Source organism: Ambystoma mexicanum, chromosome 5p (assembly GCF_040938575.1).
Source record: "Ambystoma mexicanum isolate Mex_15411 chromosome 5p, UKY_AmexF1_1, whole genome shotgun sequence".
Lineage (NCBI taxonomy): Eukaryota > Metazoa > Chordata > Amphibia > Caudata > Ambystomatidae > Ambystoma > Ambystoma mexicanum.
In genome coordinates this window covers 358,707,236-358,731,115 of record NC_090930.1, presented here as the reverse complement: position 1 = coordinate 358,731,115, position 23,880 = coordinate 358,707,236, and positions in this window count along the sequence as shown.

Below are 23,880 nucleotides of genomic sequence, written 5' to 3'. Positions count from 1 at the left end.
GAATGGCCTCACTGCCCCTCTCAAACTTGTGCTGGAACACCTGAAGTTCCAAAAGCTGCTCAAGACCTTCCTTATCTGCTCTGCTTTTTCTCTCTCTCTCTCTGCCTGCAGACCTACCTGCCTGCTGTATCAACTGGTTGCTTGGCTACCCCCAGAGTCTCACTAGGTAGCAGGCTTCTCCATGATCAGTCTCCCATGCACTGCTTCTGGGCCTAATGCACACTTAGGGGCTGTAACAGTAACCTCTACAGCCGGTTGCCTCCTTAAATCTAGCCAGAGTTGCACTGCCCTGGCTGCACTCAGGCAGAGCATTGCTGCCCTGATTGCACTTCCCCTTCCCGCTCCCTTGCACTTCCCCCCTCTCCGTTCCCCCTGCACTTTTTGCGCTGTCGCACTTGCACAATCTGAATGACACTTATCCTAGTAAGATCGTTTGTCTTGTCCTCCCTCTGTCTCCCCCTGATCCTATCGCACCTAGAAACACTTGTTTTCAGGACCATTATAAATCACATATCATATCATATCATCCCTCTGATACTGACAAGTTCCACAAGAGAATATAAAACTAAAAAAACAGTTTTCACTCCATTTGCCATGAAGAAAAATGGTATACCGGGTTAGACAGCAACCCTAAACCCCCCTGCCTCCACAGACCTTGCGATCCCCTGCCCTGCCCAACTTGCCCAGTGTAGATTTTCTATTCCCACGCCTCTAAACACCTCCCTCCCTCCCCTATCCATTATACTTTGCTCCTGCCTCCCACCACACATACATCCTAGATTAACTGTGCCCCCTTAAACCACCAACTGTATGCCACCTCTGCCTATAATAGTACAAAACTGATTTCTTTTTCTACAGCCAACCATCATAGCTCAACCCTTACCACCCCATCCTACCACCCAATTTCCCCAGCGTCCTAAATTCACACATTCCTCCTCAATCCACCTTCTTAAGTCACTCCTACACTCCCTAATTACCCAACCATTTTCATCCCTCTCAACCCCAACAACTCATACACCTAGTCAACCTAGTTCATCAATTGCTACACCACTTACCCAGGCTAAGATAATGACCACATTCATCATAGCTCACAATAGCGGCAAAGCTGTGGTGAGCTGTGACTCATTCTCCTTTATTAATGGACCCCAACTTTCTCTAGCAGGAGTAGAGAGTGAGAAGTGTATCCATCAGAGCAATGTGGAGGACAGAGTATGGATCTATGTCCTGTAGACCATGGATCAGGTCGACCCACACATAATGGAGTAGGAAGTAGGCTTGGGGACAAGTGAAATGTTATATTACATGGCCACGCTAGTGGCCATTTAGTTATGGTTAAGTTGCTGTTTCCATAGGAAGAGCACTTTTTGGGCGGCTTATAACTTTGCTCCCCCTGGACGAATCATCACCAAACTTTGCAAAAAAAGTATACGGGCCACTCTAAATTTTGCAAAGTTTGGAGATGTTTGCGCCAGGGGGGGCAAAGTTATAGGGGGGGTCCCAAAATGTCTTTTTTTCACATAGACTGAATGGAGGAAAAACTTTGCGCATGGCTACAGGTGAAACCGCTGGACGGATTTTGACGAAATCTGCAGCAGGTACTGGGGCTTGGTCCAGAAAGCATGCTTTTGTAAATTTGGTCACCATCCGTGCAGTATGTTTCTTTATAATTATCAAAAAGTAGGTCTGAAATAATTAGAGATATCTCTGTTCGCTCCCCGGTCACACTTACGTTCGGTCGACGAACAAGATACCGATTGGCTAAGGGGCTGGCGTCATTACTGTGGACACGCAACGTCTCTGCCCATTGGCTGCTGCGAGATGTGTTCTGCGTCAGATGGTTTGGATGCGCCCGACATCTTGGATCCGTGGAAAGCGGAGCAACAACCAGCGTACACATGCGTTTTTCATGAAACTATTTTGCTGTGTCACAGAGCATTGGGAAAGGGTTAGACAGTAAGACATGGGTGATCAATGCATTTGTTCTTCGGTCATCATGATGTAATTTCTATGGACACCTTGTACGCAAAGTAAATGTGGGGTGTAATAACAATAGCACTTCAGTCCATGTAGTGGGCAGGAAACTTGTAACACTTCAGTACATGTAGTGGACAGGAAATTTGTAACTGTTGAAAGCACACGCGTATTGGTAGGTAACATTGAAATTGACAAAATGCTGTGAATGCATTATTTTTTGCAATGGCAATTATTATATTCATTAGTACACCACCATGGGTGGCACATGCTACGGTGGTTGTGGCCAGGGGCTAGAGTCTTAAGATATGGGTGGTCAATGCATTTGTTCTGGGGGTCGGTCGTCATGATGTAATTTGTATGGACATCTTGTACGCACAGTACACTTATACCTACTTAATGACGTATTTTCTATGGCCTCCTTGTACGCACAGAAAATGAGGGGTCCATTAAGGGCAGTATTTTAGCCCGTGCAGTGCACGGAGGAGTTGTTACATTTGTAAGGACACGTGTCGTGTTAGAGAACATTGGAATTGACAACATGCCGTGAATGCATTATTTTTTCGAATGGCTATTATTATATTCATTAGTATGCCACCATGGGTGGCACATGCTACGGTGGTTGTAGCCGGGGCCTAGGGTCTTGGATGCATTGCCGTCGGCTTACTTCCAAGACTGTAGGCCCTAGCCAAACCACCACTGCATGTGCCTCCCATGCATACACCCGTAGTGTTGCATTTTGATTGGCAAGTTGTGGGGAGTGCCTGCAGTCTTGGGTGCCCATCCCATGTAAGATCTACAGACATACAGCTAGGAGGGAAGCTTCTGGGCAGAGGTGCTGAAGGATAACACACCCATAGAATAACCTCCACTACCACACATCACTGAGGCGGTGTGGTGAGACCCTGCACTCTTGGGTGCTTGGCCAAAGCACATGCACGCAAGAATGAAGTCATAAGTAGTGGAGTTACAAGTCAATATGGGTGTGGTGGAATGTGCTAGTTGTGTTGATGCCCTAGTGTCTTAACTTCATGGCTGCAGACGATGGTCCAAAAAGTAAATTTATAAGCAGCTAATTTACAAGGAACATGGTTTCCATATGCAGCGATGGTTGTGGATAGGAACTATACTCCTTGTACCTTGGTTGTAAGGCATAGGTGGTAGGTTACTCACCAAAGATGGAAGAGCAGCCTACAGGCACTGCAGCATATTAGCACCATAGATTAGACGTGTAGATTCCCATGTGTAGAAAATGCCTGGCAATATACTTACTCCTTACTTTGATCAGATTCCACATACTTTTTTTTTTTTTAATTGGCTATCGTACTTGGCGGAAGTATCACTTTTTCCATTTCTGTGATGAAAGAAAAAGGTGTGTTAGTGTTTGCATTTTTTTCAAATTTACCACATTGCATAATAGACAGTTAACTATTTTTTTTTTACCTTCATATTTAGTTTACAAACCAGTGTACTGTGCATTGCGCTCAGTTTATGTGTTTGCTTTTCTAATCCCTGGGTCTGGGGAAAAAAAACCTTGTTGGATTAAAAAAACCCTTCATTTCATATTGTACTAACTACTTCATTTTTTGATTTCAGTGTTTTCTTCATCTTTTTGATCAATGTTATGTTTGTTGCCTTGCTGCCCATTTTTAACAATAGTTAGATACCAGTAGGCGTATTCTAACTGTGCATTTGTTCCTCCAGATTTGTGATACTCATTCATTTGTGTCGTTGTCATATCCTGTTTCCTTTATCTTTCCCATTAATGTTTTCTTTGTTGCCTTCCTGCCGATTTTTAACAACAGTTAGATACCTATAGGCGTATTCTACCTGTGCAATTGTTTCCAACGATCTGTGATAATCATTTATTTGTGTCATTCTTCCATCCTGTTGGGTAGTTAGATACCTGTGGGCGTATTCTAACTCTTTGTAGTCTTTCCCATACTTTGTTGACAATTTTGAAGTACACATTATTTCGTAAATTTTGGCTTCAAGAACATTAAATACGCATTTGTTAGGTTAGCTGGCAACCTCTGCTTTAGAGTAATGGTGCTATCATTACAATCAAACCATCCAGAATTCTTTTTAATGTATGCAGAGTTGTGACCTGCATTGGTTGTAGCTGCTGCATGGTAGATTATTCCTAGTGTTGTAAAGGTTTTCTTTCCAAGTGACACTTGACTGTGTGAATCCAGTCAGTTTGCAGTTGTTTTTGGTGCCATCTGCATTATAACGTAGAAGCATAAGTATTATGTAGGCACTATGTGTTAGGCAGAAACCTGTGCAGTTCCCTTAGGGACCACTGCAAAAAGTTTAACACAACAGGTGTTGGCAGTAAACCCAATTGGTAGCAGTCTGTACCACCCAGATTTACCTGGTATCTGTGGCTGAGCAGTCATACTTCTCTCAAGAAGAGTTAGGCAGTATATAGAGTATACACATTAGGTACAAAAATACAGTAGCATAAGCAAACCCTGACCAGAGCTTGGGTATAAAAGTATATAATTATTTATTTAAAAACACACTTGTAAAAATACACTGGCACTAATATGTCAAGCAAGTTCAAACACAGTCACTAGAAATGTATACACCTCCCTGATTAATTATTCGACAAGTCTTAGGAAAAGAACACCACTTATTATCAATAGAGGGGTGAGTGCTTAACCAAGATGGCACTCCAATAATTATTTAAAAAGGGAGGTAAAAGGCAGAATCAGGAAAGCACACAATACCAACACTTTTAAAAGAACCACAGCCAGTCAGGAAAGGCAGAGTCTACTGTAGAGCAAGAAAGTTCACAGGCCAGGCCCACTCTTGGAGAGAGCAAGGCGGAATGTGCCCAAGATCACACAGTTGAAGTACACTTAAAACATTTTTGCAGATAGTTCAAAAGGAGTTGGATCAGTTCAGAAAAGTTAGTTAACAGGTCCCATGTCACCCCAAGATAGAGAGTCAAGGATTTACGGGGCACCTTGAACAGTCTGTTGCAAGAGAGACCATGCGGGACACCGTATCTGAAATGGTGAGGAAGCTCCAGCAGGGACAGTTGCTCCTAGCAGCGGGTGCAAGTATGTGCTTCGTCCAGGGGAAGAGAAGATCTCAAAGTGGAGGAAAGCCGGAGGCCGTTGCACTGCCAAGGAAGGACCCATCCCCAGAGTTTCTCGGTTAAAAGGTATGACCCTTTCATTCGCAGTAGTGGTGAAGCGTGGCTATCCGGCTGCCGGGGTGCTTGGCATGGGTGATTCGACCATGAGACGTTCCAGGAAGGCAAAAAGAGGGCAAACTGGTTAACCCCACCAGTTCAAAGGAAGAAGACTCTCCAGGATGAAGATCTTCTCTGTCGTCGGGAAGTGGTGAGGCGGTTCAGCAGTGCTCCACCGGTGGTGTCGTCGTTGCAGGTTGGCTCAGCTTCTCCCGCTTTGGATTCTTTAGGTCATGTGGCGACTTCTCAAGTTCCAGTCCCCAAAGCCCTGCTTCGATGCAGAAAACCCCCATTCACCAGTCCTGGCTGTCACTCAAACATGCTAAGTGGTGAGCCGGCGGCTCACCACTGGGCCAATCACACAAGAGTACGACTTGAGTTGCCGAGGCAACTCAGTCCAGGGTGCCTATTCCCCCCTCCCACACATCCTGTAGACCCAGACAGAGTGGCACCACTTGTGGAGGCATCTGTGTAGAAGCCCGCCAAAAGCGGAACAAGGGCTCGACTTGGGTTGGAGTTACAGAGACGAACACAAACACCATTTTAAAACTGAGTCCTGGCAAAAAGACCCAACCGTGGACTAAATATTAAATAAATAACCCAGCGGTATCTTTAACATTGCACCAAAAAAGTGGTGCGTTTAAAATGAATGGGAAAATCCCATAGGAAATATTCCGGTGGAATATTTTGCGTGGTAACCACTGCCACCAGCCAGAAACTCGATGAGGGGGGACTGCACAGTGCCCCCTCGAAACACAGACCCAGTGGCAATCTAATTACCCCTACCAGTACTTCCACAATATGATGGTTTGTACTGGTTCTGTTCACAATTTAAGACTAGTAAAGTCAATGGTGACTTTACATGCCCTGGGAGACAGAAGTCAGTCTCAGGGTATGGAGTCTATGTTTGGGGGTCACTATGACACCCCTGTGTTACTGCACTGATGGTGCTGTGTAACAAACATCCAAAAAACACATGAAGCCCTATGGAGTAAAATACCCCATAGCCCATAAAACACATTACAAAGTCAAAGGACATTCTCAAATCATGCCTAAAAGTGGGAGAAAAAGAGTCTCACTCTTAGCAGGAGAAATAAACAAACCCCGAAAATCCAGCAAAGCTGCTGGGGGACTCACTAGGTTTGGGAAATTAGCCTATAGAGAGTATTCCCCCTAACACTCGCTCAGCCCAGACTAAGGGACAGGAGGATTTAATCCACTCCTGGATGAATCTCATAACTCTAGTCGATGACATACATCCTAGAGAGAATATCAGCATTTTGGTGGTGACACTCTGACCTGTGCTCAATGGTGAAATCAAACCCTTGAAGGCAGATTCACCATCTCAATAGTTTTGGGTTTTCCCTCTTCATTTGCATCAACCATCTCAAGGGTTGGTGGTCAGTCTGAATAACAAAAGTAGAACCATACAAGTATGGCCTAAACTTCTTCAGTGGGTTACCAGTCAAATGGTCGAAAACATTTGGTCGACAGACAATTTGGTCGACACCATTTGGTCGAATGCCAAATGGTCGAATTTTTTTTTTTTTTTTTTTTTACCCATTTTTTTTTTTTTTTTGGGGGGGTCCCCCCCCCAACCCCCTTTTTTTTCTTTTTTATTTTTTTTCCCCACACGAAAACCCACAAAACACATATATATATAAAAAAAAAAAAATTCGACCATTTGGCATTCGACCAAATTGCGTCGACCAAATTGCAGTCGACCAAATTGCAGTCGACCAGTTGACTGGACACCCTTCAGTGCCCACACAATAGCAAAACATTCTTTTTCAATTGTTGCCCACCTTGTCTCAGGATCCTTCAGCTTTCTGCTGATGAAGCAAATGGGGTGCTCCCTACCTTTCTCATCCAGTTGGCTAATGACTGCACCTATACCTACATTAGAAGTATATGTCTGCACAATGAAAGTTTGGTGGTAGTCAGGAGCTCTCAGTACTGGTGCTTGGCAAAGAGCTTTCTTCAGGTTTTCAAAGGCCTGATTGCACTCCTCATTCCATCTGACCTTCTTTGGAATTTTGGAGAGGAGATTACATTCAGTGGAGAAGCTATGGTCCCATAGTTCTCAATGAAATTCCTGTAGTACCCAGTGAGGCCTAGGAAGGCTCTCACCTGGGTTTGAGTAGTAGGTGTTGTCTAATTTTGCACAGCTTCAGTCTTACTGAGCAAAGGCCTTATTTCTCCACCTCCTACCTCATGCCCAAGGTAGACCACTTTACTCTGTCCAATGTGGCATTTGCTTGCCTTTATGGTCAGGTTGGCCTACCCAAGAGCCTGCAAAACATGTCCTAGGTAGTTAACATGCTCTTCCCAGGAGTGGCTGAACACTGCAATGTCATCCAAGTATGGCATGCAGAAGTCCTCCATCCCAGCCAGAACCTGATTTACCATCATTTGTAATGTTGCAGGTGCATTTTTCAGTCCAAAAGGCATAACCTTAAATTGGTATAAGCGAACTGGGGTAGAAAATGCAGTTTTCTCCTTGGCATTGTCTGTCAGGGCTATTTGCCAATAGCCGGACGTTAGATCAAATGTGCTGAGGAACTTGGCTGCACCAAGTCTATCCACCAACTCATCTGTTCTAGGCAAAGGGTGGGCATCAGTCTTGGTGACTGCATTAATAGCTCTATAATCCACACATAATCTCAATTCTTTGGATCCTGCCTTTGGTACTAACACAACTGGGCTAAACCATGGACTAGTAGAGGGCTCTATTACCCTGAGGTCAAGTATCTTGCTGACCTCCCCTTTGATGAGGGATCTCACATTTTCTGACATTCTGTATCCTCTGCTTTTGACTGGCAGACAGTCACCAGTGAGTATATCCTACTGGCCCCAAGGGGTCAAGCCTGGTGAAAGTGAGAACAGAGAGGCAAACTGATTTAACATAGATTTGCACTCCTCTTGTTGCTCAGGTGTCAGATTTGAAGAGAGATTTACTCCTTCAATCTTTTTATCCAAGGGTAAGCCTCTGAGGAGATCAGGGAGAGCTTCACTCTCTTCTTCCTCTTCTGTTGAAGCTAGAAGCAAGGCTCCTACTTCAGGCCTGGAGTGATACACTTTTAGTCGGTTGGTGTGGAAGACTCGGAATGTGCCCAAGATCACACAGTTGAAGTACACTTTAAAAGTCTTTGCAGATAGTTCAAAAGGAGTTGGATCAGTTCAGAAAAGTTAGTTAACAGGTCCCAGGTCACCCCAGGATAGAGAGTCAAAGATTTACGGGACACCTTGAACAGTCTGTTGCAAGGGAGACCAGGCGGGACACAGTACCTGAAATGGTGAGGAAGCTCCAGCGGGGGCAGTTGTTCCTGACAGCGGGTGCAAGTTGGTGCATCGTCCAGGGGAAGAGAAAATCTCGACGTGGAGGAAAGCTGGAGGTCGTTGCACTGCCAGGGAAGAAACCAGCTGCAGAGTTTCTCGGTTAAAAGGTACTATGCTTTTATTCGCGGTAGTGGTGAAGCGCGGCTATCCGGCCGCCGGGGTGCTTGGCACGGGCGATTCGACCATGAGACGGTCCAGGAAGGTGAAAAGAGGGCAAACTGGTTAACCCCACCAGTTCAAAGGAAGAAGACTCTCCAGGATGAAGATCTTCTCTGTCGTCGGGAAGTGGTGAGGCTGTTCAGCAGGGCTCCACCGGTGGTGTCATCGTTGCAGGTCGGCTCAGCTTCTCCCTCTTCGGATTCTTTAGGTCCTGTGGAGACTTCTCAAGTTCCAGTCCCCAAAGCCCTGCTATTATGCAGAAAACCCCATTCACCAGTCCTAGCTGTCACTCAAACATGCTAAGTGGTGAGCCGGGCAGCTCACCACTGGGCCAATCACACAAGAGTGCGACTTGAGTTGCCGAGGCAACTCAGTCCAGGGTGCCTATTCCCCCGTCCCACACATCCTGTAGACCCAGACAGAGTGGCACCACTTTTGGAGGCTTCTGTGTAGAAGCCCGCCAAAAGTGGAACAAAGGGCCCCACTTGGGTTGGAGTTACAGAGGCGAACACAAACACAATTTTAAAACCGAGTCCTGGCAAAAAGACCCAACCGGGGAATAAATATTAAATAAATAACTCAGTGGTATCGTTAAGATAGCACCAAAAAAGTGGTGCGTTTAAAATGAAAGGGAAAATCCCATAGGAAATATTCCGGTGGAAGTTTTTGCATGGTAACCACTGCCACCAGCCAGAAACTCGACGAGGGGGGACTGCACAGTGCCCCACCGAAAAACAGACCCAGGGGCAATCTAATTACCCCTACCAGTACTTCCACAATATGATGGTTTGTACTGGTTCTGTTCACAATTTAAGACAAGTAAAGTCAATGGTGACTTTACATGCCCTGGGAGACAGTAGTCAGCCCCAGGGTATGGAGTCTATGTTTGGGGGTCACTATGACACACCTGTGTTACTGCACTGAGGGTGCTGTGTAACACACATCCAAAAAACACATGAAGCCCTATGGAGTAAAAGACCCCATAGCCCATAAAACACATTACAAAGTCAAAGGACATTCTCAAATCATGCCTAAGAGTGGGAGAAAAAGAGTCTCACTCTTAACAGGAGAAACAAATAAAACCCAAAAATCTAGCAAAGCTGCTGGGGGACTCACTAGGTTTGGGAAATTAGCCTATATAGAGAATTCTCCCTAAGACTGTGCGATTGTATCAGTAAGGTAGAGCGATTGTCGGAATTGCAAATACTACATAATCTGCCATGGTTTGCATTTTGTACAAGTTGCGCAAATGAAATGCTCTCACTATTTGGTATTGAAACATACACAAATCGCTCATTTGGGATTTTTTCCTGTATCACTTTGTTACGGAGAGTGCATGTATGTTTCCACATGTACGAAATTTGGAAGATTTCATTTACAGGTATGCTTTTGTTTTCCAATACTAATAGTATGTACATTAGAAATTCTAGTGGATCTTCTTGTGAGTTCATAGTGAATCTCACCATTCCAGCACAGTCGTCCAATTGTTGCCTTTCTCCATGAACACTGTATGTGTTGTCAGGATTGCTTGTTGCATTTCTATGCAGCACTAACATTTGCAAACACAATTGGTCTGTGCTGTGCAGGTAAATATTGTTAACAATTGGTGGAAATTGAAATAGAATATTCATAGCTACATTTGCATAGCAACTTACCCCACTTTCATTTGTAAATTTGAATGGGCCAGCAAGTTTTGTATCTGAGTGAATTTTTCGGTTTTTCTGTTGCTTCTTTGCCGACGTGCCTGGTTTACATTCCCTATTAGGTTCTTCTATGTTTGCGGCAATTGATGAAACTTTAGCTTCTTTTCTTTTCTTTGCAGAATTTGCTGTTGCATTCTGTTGCATTTCTGTTTCTTTTACTTTTCTTTTACCACGTTTCACTTTATCTGGAACAGGGTATTGTTTCAGATGAGGGGTGTACAGTGAACGCAATCTATTGTATTCTAGAATGCAAGGAATATCAGTTTTGACTTTACTTGAATCAAAGTTTATTAGCAATAGACTGTCAAGTGTACGTAAGCGTGATAATGCTATGTAGCTCATGCCTTCCTTAAACACTGTCTTCCCTATATCTATCTATGCTTTCTCTAGGGTAAGACCTTGGGATTTATGAATGGTAACTGCATATGCAAGAGTTAGAGAAAATTGCTCTCTACGTGCATACATGTCTTCAAAGAAAAGGAATCGAGCAATTGAGCGCCCTATCCTTTTCACTTCTGAAACTTTATCAAAGCGAATATTTACAAACTGAATGTTGCTATCACATGGGTATGATTGAAAGCCAACAACTGTGCCCAGTGCTCCATTAACTAGCCCTTGCTCTACGTCAAGGTTACGTTTAAGCATTACTCTACAATTTAATGATAATTTCAATATTTTTCCAACCCAGCTGTGTTGGAGATTGAATTTTCTAAAGTATTTAGTCTTGTTGTGGCTTGCTCACACATGGGTACTGTCATACCATGTACGTCTAGTTTGTCTGTGGTGCTAATTTGTATTATTGCTTGCATTTCTTTCTTTAACATTGTTTCATTGAATTTGAAACAGCTTGCAAGAGTTGGCATTAATGCCATACAATTGACATTTCTGTGCTCTATTTGTTCCATAACATCAGTTGCACATGGATTATCGCCATAAAGTGCATGTATATGCCAGTTTTCAATACAGCCTGTGCTTCTTGCGATAATACACCAACTCTAATACTTTTTAAGAGGTTGGCATAAGTGAGATCTGCAGATTGCCGCATGTTCTCAGTTAATTTTCTGTATTGGAAATGTTGCCAAAGGTTAACATAACCTATGCTACCAACAGTTTTCCGGCATTGTTTGTGGCCTAAGATTTTAAAAATCGGTTCACCTGTCACTGGTGTCAATTGTAGAAGATCTTCAAAAACGATAATGTGTTTTCCTGCAAAGAGTTCTTCGTTATTACTTTTAAGTACTTGTTGCAATCTGAGATGAATCAAAGCCAACATTAGGTTGGAGACCATGCTCACTTCATCTATTAGTTGCATTTTCATTTGTTTCAATACTCTATGTAATTCCATTGCAGCTTCTGCAGAAGGTTTGTAGTAGTCTAATTTATTTTTATGCTCTACTGGAAGCAGTAGTAATCGGTTTAAAGTCACACCGCCTATGTTGTAGGCAGCTAAACCTGTGGGAGCTGTTACAACAGCAGACAGTTTGTTGTTTGTCAATTGTTGAAGGAACTTGCTGATAATTTTGATTAAGAATGTTTTCCCTGATCCAGCTTCACCACTGACGTACAGCAGTATAGGTTTGTAATTTTGGCAGGTACATTCTTTATTTTTGTGTTGTACACCATGTACAATTTGTTTTGTGACGTCTTCAAAAATGGTGCGCTGATCGTTGTTAAGTTTTGCTTGTTGTACAGTTAAGTATTCTGTTTCTTCTTGATACTGATACACGGTGTTTTCCACTTCTGCCATAGCAACTTCAGCCTCTTTTGCTATTAGTGGTTGTCCTAATGGTTCTTCACTTCCTGCTACAGAAGGTTGACTACTGTCAGAAGAGTTTTTATCTAGTTGGGACTGAATTTCTTCTTCCTGTTGCTGCTCATTGTGTAACATTGTTTTGTACTACGTAAAGTTCACATCGGTGATAGTGTTTTCATTTGCTTTGAAAGCATCTTCATAGCACTCATAATTATCTAGTTTGTCTTCCTCTTTTCTCCATGGTTTGAAAAGTTGTAACAGACACATGTAATATACTTATTTCTGTTGAAGAGCTTTTAATGTCAATTTCACATGATTAATTAAGATTAGTTTGTTAAGTGTCACTAAGCTCCCTTCACAATTGGTCACTCTGTATCTATGTTTGCTTTCATCAGGTTTTACATTATTTGTGTATGCAAAGTTTTGAGCTATGTGGTATAGAAACATGTTTTCCAGAGTGGTACTCCTGTTCGGATAGCATGTGACCAGTAAATTGTTTTTTAGAATGTCTGTTGGCTGTTGGGATCATTTCTGGCAATTGTTTCTATGTCCTCATATGATTTTAGCACTCTTTTTCTAGATTTTGCAGGACCAAGACTGAGCCATACTATGTTGTCTGATTTTCTATGATTTTTTAAACGATCTGCTGCTTCATAGGCCCCACATTCTCTATGAGAGACCATTTTTATACCTAGGCTGTACAATTTCTGTGATAATGTTTTGTCTGATGCTAGTTCGTCCCAGAGGTCTTGAAGCTCTTTTTTTCTGCTTTTGTTAAGTAGGCTGTAACATATCGTGCAACAGCAGTTGAATTGTCTGCAATGTACTGCACATCTATGTTTACATTCCATAATAGGGCAATGATTGCATTGTAATCATTGATATATTTTGATTCTTCCCTTCTTTTTATGTAATATGTGTTTTTAGGTGATTTACCTTTAACACTATGTCGAACTGAAGACATGAAGTTGTTTACTTCATCTGTTTCTGTAACTGGTCTAGGGAAACCAAAGCGGCATTTGGTGGAGTATTTATCTTTGTTTTTGTATTTACGTTGACAATATTTGCCACATTTGTGTCTTTGAAATTGTAAAATCTGCCCATGCAGCTCACTATGTGTCTGTTGTGAAGGGATTTCACATGTGACATATTTTTGGAAAAAACTGCAAAACAGTGCTATCACTGTCGTGCCTAAATTTCGGTGCACCTTTGATCCATAACAGCATGAGAATATGTGGTGCTCCTCTCGCTTGATATTCTTTTCTCCAAAAGAAGTGTTGCACTTCTCCAAGGGGAGGAACAGTTTTATTGCAAATAAAGTGTATCATTACAATGAAATGATGATGGAAATATCTTGAGACATTAACTGGATCTAGAGAGCAAAGTTCTCCAGGTGTTAGTATATCTATGTTGTTTTTGTTGCTGTTTGCTATGCGCAGGAACTCCTGTAAATCTTCCCATGCATGTTCTGCATAATTTAGCGTAACAAACCAAGTTGGTGGTCCAAGGTTTCTGATCATGCAACGCATGTCTCTGTGCCGTCTGAACCAGTATTCCTTTGTACCACACATGTTTGCAAAAAAATGTGTTATACTTGAATGTAAAACCTCATTTTTTTCTTGTACTTTTTGTATTAACTGCGTAGCTGACATATTTTGAAAGTGCGTTCCAGATTTAAGAATGTATGCAACTCCATAACATAGTGTTGCTAATTCACTTTCATAGAGTATGTGGAATATGTATTCCACATTTTGTCTAAATCTGGGATCTTGTTAATACATTCGTAATGAGCGGTATTCTGATGCCCCAATCTGAATGGGTCTATCATTGTATCTCTCACCTTTGCCAGTAGGAAATAGCAGTGGAAAAGCACGTGCTTCTATAAGTTTTTCCCAAATACTCATTGTGACCCTTTGGTTTGTCGCATTGTGTAAGTTTCTAGTGCATCATCTATGCTTTCATTGGAATGCAACGGATGAATTGTGTAATGGTCCAAAAGAGTGGATACTGTAGCTGGATCCAGAAGTTCAAATTGTCCAGTTTCTGATGGCTTTTTAAATATTTCAGTTGTTTGCCTTAAGCTTTCATCAATATTTATTTCCTTGTAGTACTCATTATTTTCTTTTAGATATTGCAATGCTTGTCTAACTTTGTGTAAGTCCACTAATTGTTGCCAAATTGTTTTTTTCCTTTGTTGGTACTCCATTTACCAAGACTATTAAAGAATGCACTATTGAACGTTCCACTCCTAGAGTGTGTACATTTTGCGTTAGATCTAATGGCAAGTAAGCTACTTTGCCACAAATGCCTTTCACCAATTCAGAGGAAGTTAATTCTGCTGTTTTTGGATGAATATAATTATATAATTGCTTAAAATGGGTGAACTGTTTGAATTATTATGCTCTTATTATGCTGTCATACAAATTGAGCTGTTGCAGGATTTTTGGTAATGGAAACAATTCCAAATTATTTGTAATAGCACGTGAAGGAGTGTGGTTATTGTCTAATTTTTCAGTACAGTAATTGCAACATATTAGGCATGTGGCTCTCACTTCCAAAATACATTTTTCTGAATACGGTCCATTTCTTCTTGTAAGTGTTTGGGTGTACCATGCAGAAGAGTGGAATTTAAATTGCCTAATTCTGAAGCTGGACTTTTTGCATAGTATATCTTATACACTACATTTCTTACATTGGAAACATGTACTGATATTCTTTTGATATCATGGAAGGTACTTTTGCAAATAGGCCCAGAAATGCAGGCTAATGAATGTCCTTTTAGTCCTGTGTCTTTCTGCACTGCACAAATATCCATATTTTGCAGCACTTTCTTTTTACTTTTGTCTTTACCTTTTACATATTGATTGAGAAACTGACGTCAAGATTTGAAAGCTTTGTTTGGAATGGCACACATTGATGTGCACGGCCATTTGTATACTGGACGGTGTGGTTCTACTGAATCGAGAGGTAATTCTGAGTTTTCAGGAGATAGTTTTGTAAGCAGTGTTTCTTGTTCCATGAAGGTAGCATTGATTTTATCATACCCTCGTCCACTGCTATGGATGGCAATTGTGTTTGTTTGATTTTGTGTGTATGCTTCTTCATTAAATGATGGCTCTGTGGTTGTTGTGTGACTCCATTCACCACCACAAACATGCAAGAAATTATTTTAGTTCACATTCCGTTTGTTGCTGAGTTTCTTTTGTAGTTTTGTTAGTGCTTTCATCCTATTTAACACTAATATGAACAACTTCCTTTTGAAAAGGATTGCACTGTCCACGAGAGCTTTTAGGATTAACTTTCTACGGTAGGTTTTAAGGGTTGAGGATGATTTTGGTCCTCTTCTCAGTAGATTTTGAAGGACTCTGTGATGAAACATTTTTTCTAAAATACTTTTTTTACTATGGGTTCTTCTTACACTATCAGGATTATTAGGAACATTGTTAGCTGTACTGGCAGCTGTTTTTTTGACAACATTTCTGTGTTTTGTTATACTTTTTGATGGAGGATATACAGTTTTGGTAGTTGAGACTTCCTTTATTATGTTACCCAACTGCATTAGCTGGTTTGTACCAAGATTCTCTACACACTCTACACCAGGTGGATGCTTACATTGGGCACATTTATTTTTCTTTGCTCTAATTCTGCATTCCTTTCTACAGAGTTGCTTTTTGGTAGGCATTCTTTGGTGGCTGTTGAGAAAAAAAGTATACTTTGGTCTGTTGTCCAATGTATGTGTGCAGTGTGCATGTGTGCATACGTCTGATGGGGAAGCTATTTGTCATGGTGTGTCACTGTACAGTGAACTCTAACAATCATTTGGTAAGGCTACTTTACTCTTTGTATACTACTACAATGTGCTTCAGATGAAAGTACAAAGTGGCCTACATGTGACGAGAACCATTATTAATAACCAAAATGCCAAAAACTTGCTACAGCAACTTCTTTTCACAATCTAACCTTCTATGGATTACCTATTTTATTTCAGTACCAAACACACAGGGATTTGTTAGCCATTCTGCCTGTTATTCTTTGTTCAATAAATTGATATTTGTAGGTAGAATGGTTTTCAAATCAATGCTTGCTTTGGTGCCCAAAATAAACAAATAACCCACGCAGCCTCTCTAACGAGTAGTTACAATATAAAGGCTGTACTGTACTTACTTTTTTGTGCAAGATGACCAGGTTTCTTCGGATATGTCGTCTGCAGTGTAGATGCTGTTGATTCTCAGGAGAGGAGTCTTCACTGCGAATGATCAATTACTTTGTGTGTTTGCAGCAGCGAGGATACTGCAGACATTACTTGTGCTTCTTTCGTCAGAGGAATGAACTTCCATACTTCAACCCAGTGCATGTGCACATTTAACTTCACTCTGTGAAGTCTTGGCATAGTACTTGCAATATGATACTTGTAAGTCCTTCAAAATAACTAAATCTTTTAAGGGTATGGAAATGCCTTGTTCTTTACAAAGTGTACTATGCATAGGAGAGTGGTTTGTAAGCGATAGGGCAAAGTACTAGATGGGGAAACATTTTGTACTTGTTAATGAAAAGCACAATGTTGAAAAATCAGGGCCCCCTCAGAAGGAAATGTCAGCACTACAATCGGGAGCGCTTACTATTCTCATACGATCACATTGCAAGTAGCATTACTGTAGGCCGTACAGAGTACAAAACTCTGACATTTTCACATACAAAATTGAAGTCTGCCCTAAATAGGCATGCTTGCAACGTATGTACAGGTTATGCAGAAGACAGTAAGCAATCTTGCACTTTAAAGGGGGAGCGTTGTTATGTGTTCCCTATGGACATTTAGCAGCATTATTTTGTTTAATTTAAATTATAAGGCTTCCATATGTTCTCTGATTAAAATATACATACATGTACTCTATACTGATGCATGTGGACATATATGGAGCTGTACGTAGAAGTTTGCAATCCTTGCACAGTAGCTTTGCAATGGTATGCGACTTGTATTCAGAATCATCAACAGTAATTTTGAAGTGCGCAATGTTGATGACGGAGTTAAAATTAGCAATGTTCTATGTGATTGGTGGATGATTGTGTGACCACTTAGTTGTGTCCAATGAGGGACTCGCTTTGGTACCGCTGTAGAAAGGGTGGAAGGACTGGGTAAGAGTTACGTGCCGCCGAAAAGGCAACGCTTGTCCGCTGGTAGGGCGGGTCACATACTGGTTTCTACAGCAAATCCTGCATGGAAAGGCGACTGTAGGCATCAGCCAATCAGATGTTCACATTACTCTTTTGTGTGGAACACTGAAGATGGCAGAGGTGGAGAGGGTCAGGGTTTTGATGCTTGGAGACATTTTTGTGCCAGGCTTAAAACACCATGCCGAGAGTAGGCATGTGGCACACCATTTCGATGTGCGAGGAGTGTAGGTGGTGTGGAGCGCAGACACTGATGCCAATGCTGCTGCAATTCTGCAAGTTTGTAGAGATATGCGTAGAATGACCACTCCTCATGTGGTAATTTTGCACTACAGTGTTTGCCATTTGGGATACCTGACTTCACGTACTTTGTTGGCAGATTTGGCACAGTTGGTTGAAGCACTCATGACCATCTTCCCAACAACGAAAGTAATTTTTTCTGCTTTACTTCCTAGAGTACAATGGAACAACACTTCTGTTTTCAGTCCAGATCAAAGCATCGCGAGGTGTATCATCAATCGCGGCATGAGTGCATTCATGCTACGAGTTGCTATGTTTTTTTGCAGCCACAAAAACATTGCTCCAAGCAATGCGCATTACTTTGAAGGAGGTGGTGTTACGCTATCTTCTTTGGGAAATGCGATGTTCTTTTGGACCGTAAGGCTTGCTTTAGAGAAGGTTCTGTAATGTTTGCAAGAGTAAAGCAAGGACAAAAAGTACAAAAAAATAGATAAAATACCAGATGTCTGTACGGTATCTGGCCAAAAATATTCGAAAAAACGGCTCTTTTCAGAGCCTACCTTAAAGGGGAAAAAGGGGAATAGTACTTTAATGTACCGTTGTCACGCTCTGAACCTGTACATGTCCGTGAACATGGCGGTAGTTAGCAGCCAGCACATATCACCCCCGGTGATTCAAGTGTGGAGCCGCATGGGGCCGCATGTAAATGAGAATGAGTTGCACTAGGGATTGGTCTACAAAGTTCAGTAGGTGTGTTCTGACTGACGTACTTTAACAAGACCATCTTCTACCTCACAGGAGACCACACAGCCATGGCTTTCCAATCTCAAAAACAGATTATATGGATTTTGGGAGACTCATGGATACATTGGTTGAAGGTGCATGCAGAAAGCTGCAGTTTATCTACAAATCTCGGATTTCCACATGCGCAAGTGCACTGGCATGGCGTGTGTGGCATGAGATGGCTGGACTTGGTACCACTTTGTGTTACTTTACTGACAGAGCGTCCTCCAGATATAATGATCATTCATTGTGGAGGAAAGAGTTTAGGCCATGTATCTGGAATTTCTTTGCAATTTGCAATGAAGGAAGGACTCGCAAAGCTCATGGACATGTTTCCAAATTGTCAAATACTTTTTTTCCGTATTGCCCAAAGACAAATATGGCTGCGTTCTTCTGCGTTTTCTTCAGGGTTAGAGGTATGATGTTGAGTCTGTCCAGAGTCACATTTAGGCTCTATGTTAGCTATTTCTAGGGCCATATGTCCTGGCAGACTAACCTGGCTAACTGTGGGGATGAATGAGGGGAAGAATGGGGTTTGTGGCTTAGATGATAGATTTTTCTCCGTCATTAAGCTCATTAGTTCTTCGCATCTATCAATACCTTGTAACTTGGAGTATATTTCAGTGAGTAATTGAGAATGCAACCGTACTTCTGCACAAATGTTATCATATAAGCTGACAAAGGAGCTAAGCACCAAATTTAACGCTGATACTGTTGGTTGCATAAGCCTGATCCTTTCGTCAGCTTCGCTTAGAGTATGGTGTAGCATAGGATCACCTAAATTATCATTTGTGGAGTCAGGTAATAGGTCCCTTTCCCTTAACCTGTTTTGCTTTGCAGTGTATTCATCAATGAAATTAGTGAGTTCATAGGGGGATCCCATGTAGGAAGTATCAAAGGATTGTTGAGTGACGCTATTAATTTCTGATACTCTACAATCAAGATTACTCTCAGCCAATGCTATATCTGCAAATTCTATGATACTAATATCATCAATATTGTTGTGCGATATTTCCCCAACCTCCAGTTTTTTCACCACTTCGGTTATGTGCGTATAGTCTAAACTGTCCACTGCTAACAAAGAAGTCCCTGATCTAATATCAGTACTAGTGGCAGTTCTTTTTCCAAAATAGTTAGATATTTTTTTTACCAAGTATTGGTTCTCCAGTTTTATTAGAGTAGAGTTTAGATTTAGATATACTCAATGGAGTTTTATATAAGCTACATGGGGAGTAACCACTGAAGAGACCTTTTTACTAGGCAAGCACTTTCCCTGGACTTCCTGTCCCAAATTGGGTGTAATCTCAGGGGTGAGGTCTGGTACCTTAGGTATAGGTGAAACAGGTACCACAATCTTTTGAATATCCAGAGTTACTGCATGCTTGCCAAGACTTGGTTCTATCCCCGCATAATGGGGTATTGATTTTATAATTACCCCTCAGGGAAATAGGTACCATAGATCCAAACAATGGGTAGTTGAGGCCAAATACGTTGGGCATTCCCTCCTCCCTATATTCTTTACTACCAAGTGTATTTTCCACATTTTCATCCAACCCTTTGGTCTGAGTCTCGCCCAAGTTCTTAGCTAACGTAGCCACTAGTAGATCTTCTTGTGCAGCAATAGAGAAGTTTCTTTCCCCTTATATATACAGTTATTCACATTTAACTCTAAGGAGGTACAACATAAATTTGTATTCTTTATTATATTATCCAGGAAATAGACTTGTGCAAGGGAAATATACGCCTCTCTGAAGGAATCCCCCAAATGTGCGTTAGACCCATCTGGCCCGAGATTGGGCTCAGCCCTTTCTCCGCTAACTAGAAAATTCTTTACAACCTTATCTACATTCACCTCTCAGGAATCCATACTAATAGAGTCCCCAACAGACTTCTGGAGCTCAATGGTAGCCTCCATGGCTGTCTGACTACACAATCCTTTTTAGGACATATGAAAAACTCCACGGAGTCAAGAGCTTAAAAGGGACAAAGTAGTAGGTGGGCTGTAAAATCCTAAGACACCAGAGTAGGGAATAGAAAAACACCATGAGGCCAGATGCCCAGTTAAAAAAATTAGCCTAAACAATTCCGATTCCAGTAAATAAACATTTTTTAGATTAATATGCCTATAGTTTGTTGGACGAAGCCATCTTGCCAAAAGGTTGGGATTTGTTATGTGTTATGCTTTCTGACTTGGAAGTGTTAGTAAATTTACCACGAACCACCACATTATGTAATTTCTCTGTTTTTATGTCATTATTTATAGCACAATCTTTGCCAATCATCAACAAATGGGGTATACAAGAATAAGCCACTGTGTAGAAGAATTATTTTGTCCTGAAGAAGGCCCCTATATTTATTTTGAAAGTGACACTAGAGATAGTGTCTCATTTAAGCTGAGGCCGAAACATGTGGACGATCTGTAAGACTGTAAATAGTAGAAGTCTTCCCATACAAATGATTTTTTTTATATGTGACATCTACCCCAATGTAATGTGTTGTTGTTGTCACTTTGTGAATGTTTAAAATGCAACTTTTTAGTAATTGTTAACTATGACTAAAAAGGAGTCAGGCTGTTTAGTTTACAATGTATTATTTATTCTGAAGAATTAATAAAAAAAACGTTTCTAAATACATGTGTGTGGTTTCGTGATGGGAGGTTTTCTCCATATAGGGCTATCAAAATGAACTAATTGTGTTTTGATTTGTACAAATAGTAATGAGAGAGGTAATCAATTCCTCTATTTTTCTATGTTTACTTTTGAATTGTTTCCCGTTTGAGAATTGATCCCCCTAAAACAAAAAAAAAATAGGGAGAATACCCAATTGTGGTATATCCCTACCCTAACAGGTCAACACTTGTAGTTGTTTTCAACTCCATCAAAGCGTTAAAAAAATATCAGATCAACCGATATTGAGTCAGTGAGGTACCCTACACTGGCGATACAAGACATTGTTGAAATTATTATCCCTTCAAAAATTGTAAATCCACCACCACCTGAGCAAAACCCTCAGGACATAACCAGACCTCAACGGCCAACCAACCCCAGCGCCCCTTCCTCATCTATGGCCTCAGCAAGACCTTACTGCAATTGCTGGCAAGAATACCAAACAAACCCCCACCAATAACTCCAGCCACCACAACCTAGGTCCAAATGGTCATGGCTTACTAAAGCAAAAGAGAATGTTCTTAAAATAGAATCACACTAGATTTTAGCTCCATCATTGCACCACACCTGTTCCATGGAGTGCTGGAATACAAGAGGTTACTTTCACTTACTCTCAAATGCCCCCTACACTTTAAACTTATTTGATTTAACCCTATTGCAAGAAACCTGGCTAATGCCAGTCCCAATTTGGATGGATCACCAAATTCTCTCAATATTAGCGACAAAAGCAGCAAGAGGATGACACGCTGCAGGTATGCTTATAGCTGTCAGAACTGACTCATAATTACACCTCGAACCCTGGCTTTCCCCTGACCCTGGGATTCAAGCAGTCAAGCTATCTACTACAGATACCCACCACCCATTCTACCCCAACACAGCAGTACTCAACATTTATTGGAACCCGGTATCCCTCAATGAATCTCAGTTCATTCACAAGATAGAAGCGATTTTAGATCTCATCTTGCTCGACCCACCTATTCAAACTACCATCATAGCATGGGACCTCAATGTGAATTGCATATCCTTGAGTCACACCCAATCTAAATCCAAAGATGCAAAATGGGTCAACCTCATAAAAATCAGGAAATGTGTTGTGTTAAATGGCTCCACTCCCGAAGATATCCCACCAGCTTTCACATGGACAAGGGGCCTGAGTTTCTCAATCCTGGACTACGGCTACATCTCGTCAAATGCAAACAAATGTATAGATTCATTTAAAATCACAAGAACCTAAGCCAGTGATCATATGATACTTGAAACTCGCTGGATCCCGCATGAGCTACAACCAACACAACTCTTTGACTTTCCCGTCGCTCTCAAAAGTGCCAGAAACCGGTTATGCTGGACTCAGCAACGAATAACCACTCTAAAAAACAAGCTCACCAATTCTAATAATCATAATGGGGAAACTGCGACAATGCTCTATACTGACCATATACAAATCATCATGGAGTTAATGAAACCATGATTTTGTCCCACATTCAAACATAAGCATAACTGTAATTCTCCTATTCAGGATCTTAAGAGATAATTTTGTCACGCATTGCGCCTACTACCTCCCACAACTTGCTCCAGGGTGAGAACTCAACTCAATACCAGATACAAGAACCAAACGAAACAGATGATAGCGAATCAAAAACAAATAGATGCTGAAAATATGCTACAAGCTCTAACGACCAAATCAAGAGAGATTTGGCACCCAATTAACAGTTCACCATTAACAGCCTTTAAATCATTGTAACTGAAATCAATAAGTGAATCTAAGTGGAGCACTCACCTTCTTGAGATCCTCAATACACCTCTTGGCATGATGAACTTCTCTTGTGACATACCCGACCTTTCAAAGCTTGAATTTGATACATTAGACATTCTAATTATAATAACAAAGTTAAGCATGTCTGGAGCCCGAGGCCCTGAACATTTAACAAACGAAATCCTGAGAGCGAATCCAGGGGCTTGTGCCTCTGTTCTTGAACTCATATTCAGGAAAACGATTCACTTTGGTCAGATTCCACTATCTTGGCGTGAAGCCATAATCATACCGATCTTTAAAAAAGGAGACAGAGCTGACCCAAACAATTATAGACCTATAGCGCTCCTTGAAACACCAGGCACGATTTTTGCAAGGTTAATTCTAAGAGACTTTCTAAAATGGCTAGTAAGGAGCAACCAACTTGACACACGTCAATCAGGCTTTGTTGCAGTCGGCACAGCCCTAAATCTAACCCTATTATCTGCCATTAAGAATCAAGCTATTTTAAACAAGCAACCAGTTTTATAGCTCTAATTGATTTTAAGCAGGCATTCAATTCAGTAACTCGTGACATTTTGTGGAACAAACTTTTTACCAACAATTCCCCACCATACATCATTCACTTCATACACAAACTCTATACCAATACTTTTATCAAGGAAAAAATCACAACCAGTGGCCTACTATCAAACTCCATAGAAACGAACACTGGCTTGAAACAGGGCTGTCCACTTGCGTTGATTAATTTTAACTTTTTTATAAATGACATTCATCCGGTTTTAAAAGCTGTTCGATCATTCCCTCCTTGAGTTGGGTTAACTGAAATCTCCTATCTCTTATATGCAGATGATTTGGTTATCCTGGATAGGACCCCCATTGGGTTACAAAGGAAAATAACAGTGCTGACTAGCTGCGGCAAACTAAATAACCTTTTCATCAACACCGCCAATTCAAACATATTAATCTTTCATCACAACCTACCCAAATCAGGTTACCAATACACAAACTCTATGCCAATACTTTTATCAAGGAAAAAATCACAACCAGTGGCCTACTATCAAACTCCATAGAAACGAACACTGGCTTGAAACAGGGCTGTCCACTTGCGTTGATTAATTTTAACTTTTTTATAAATGACATTC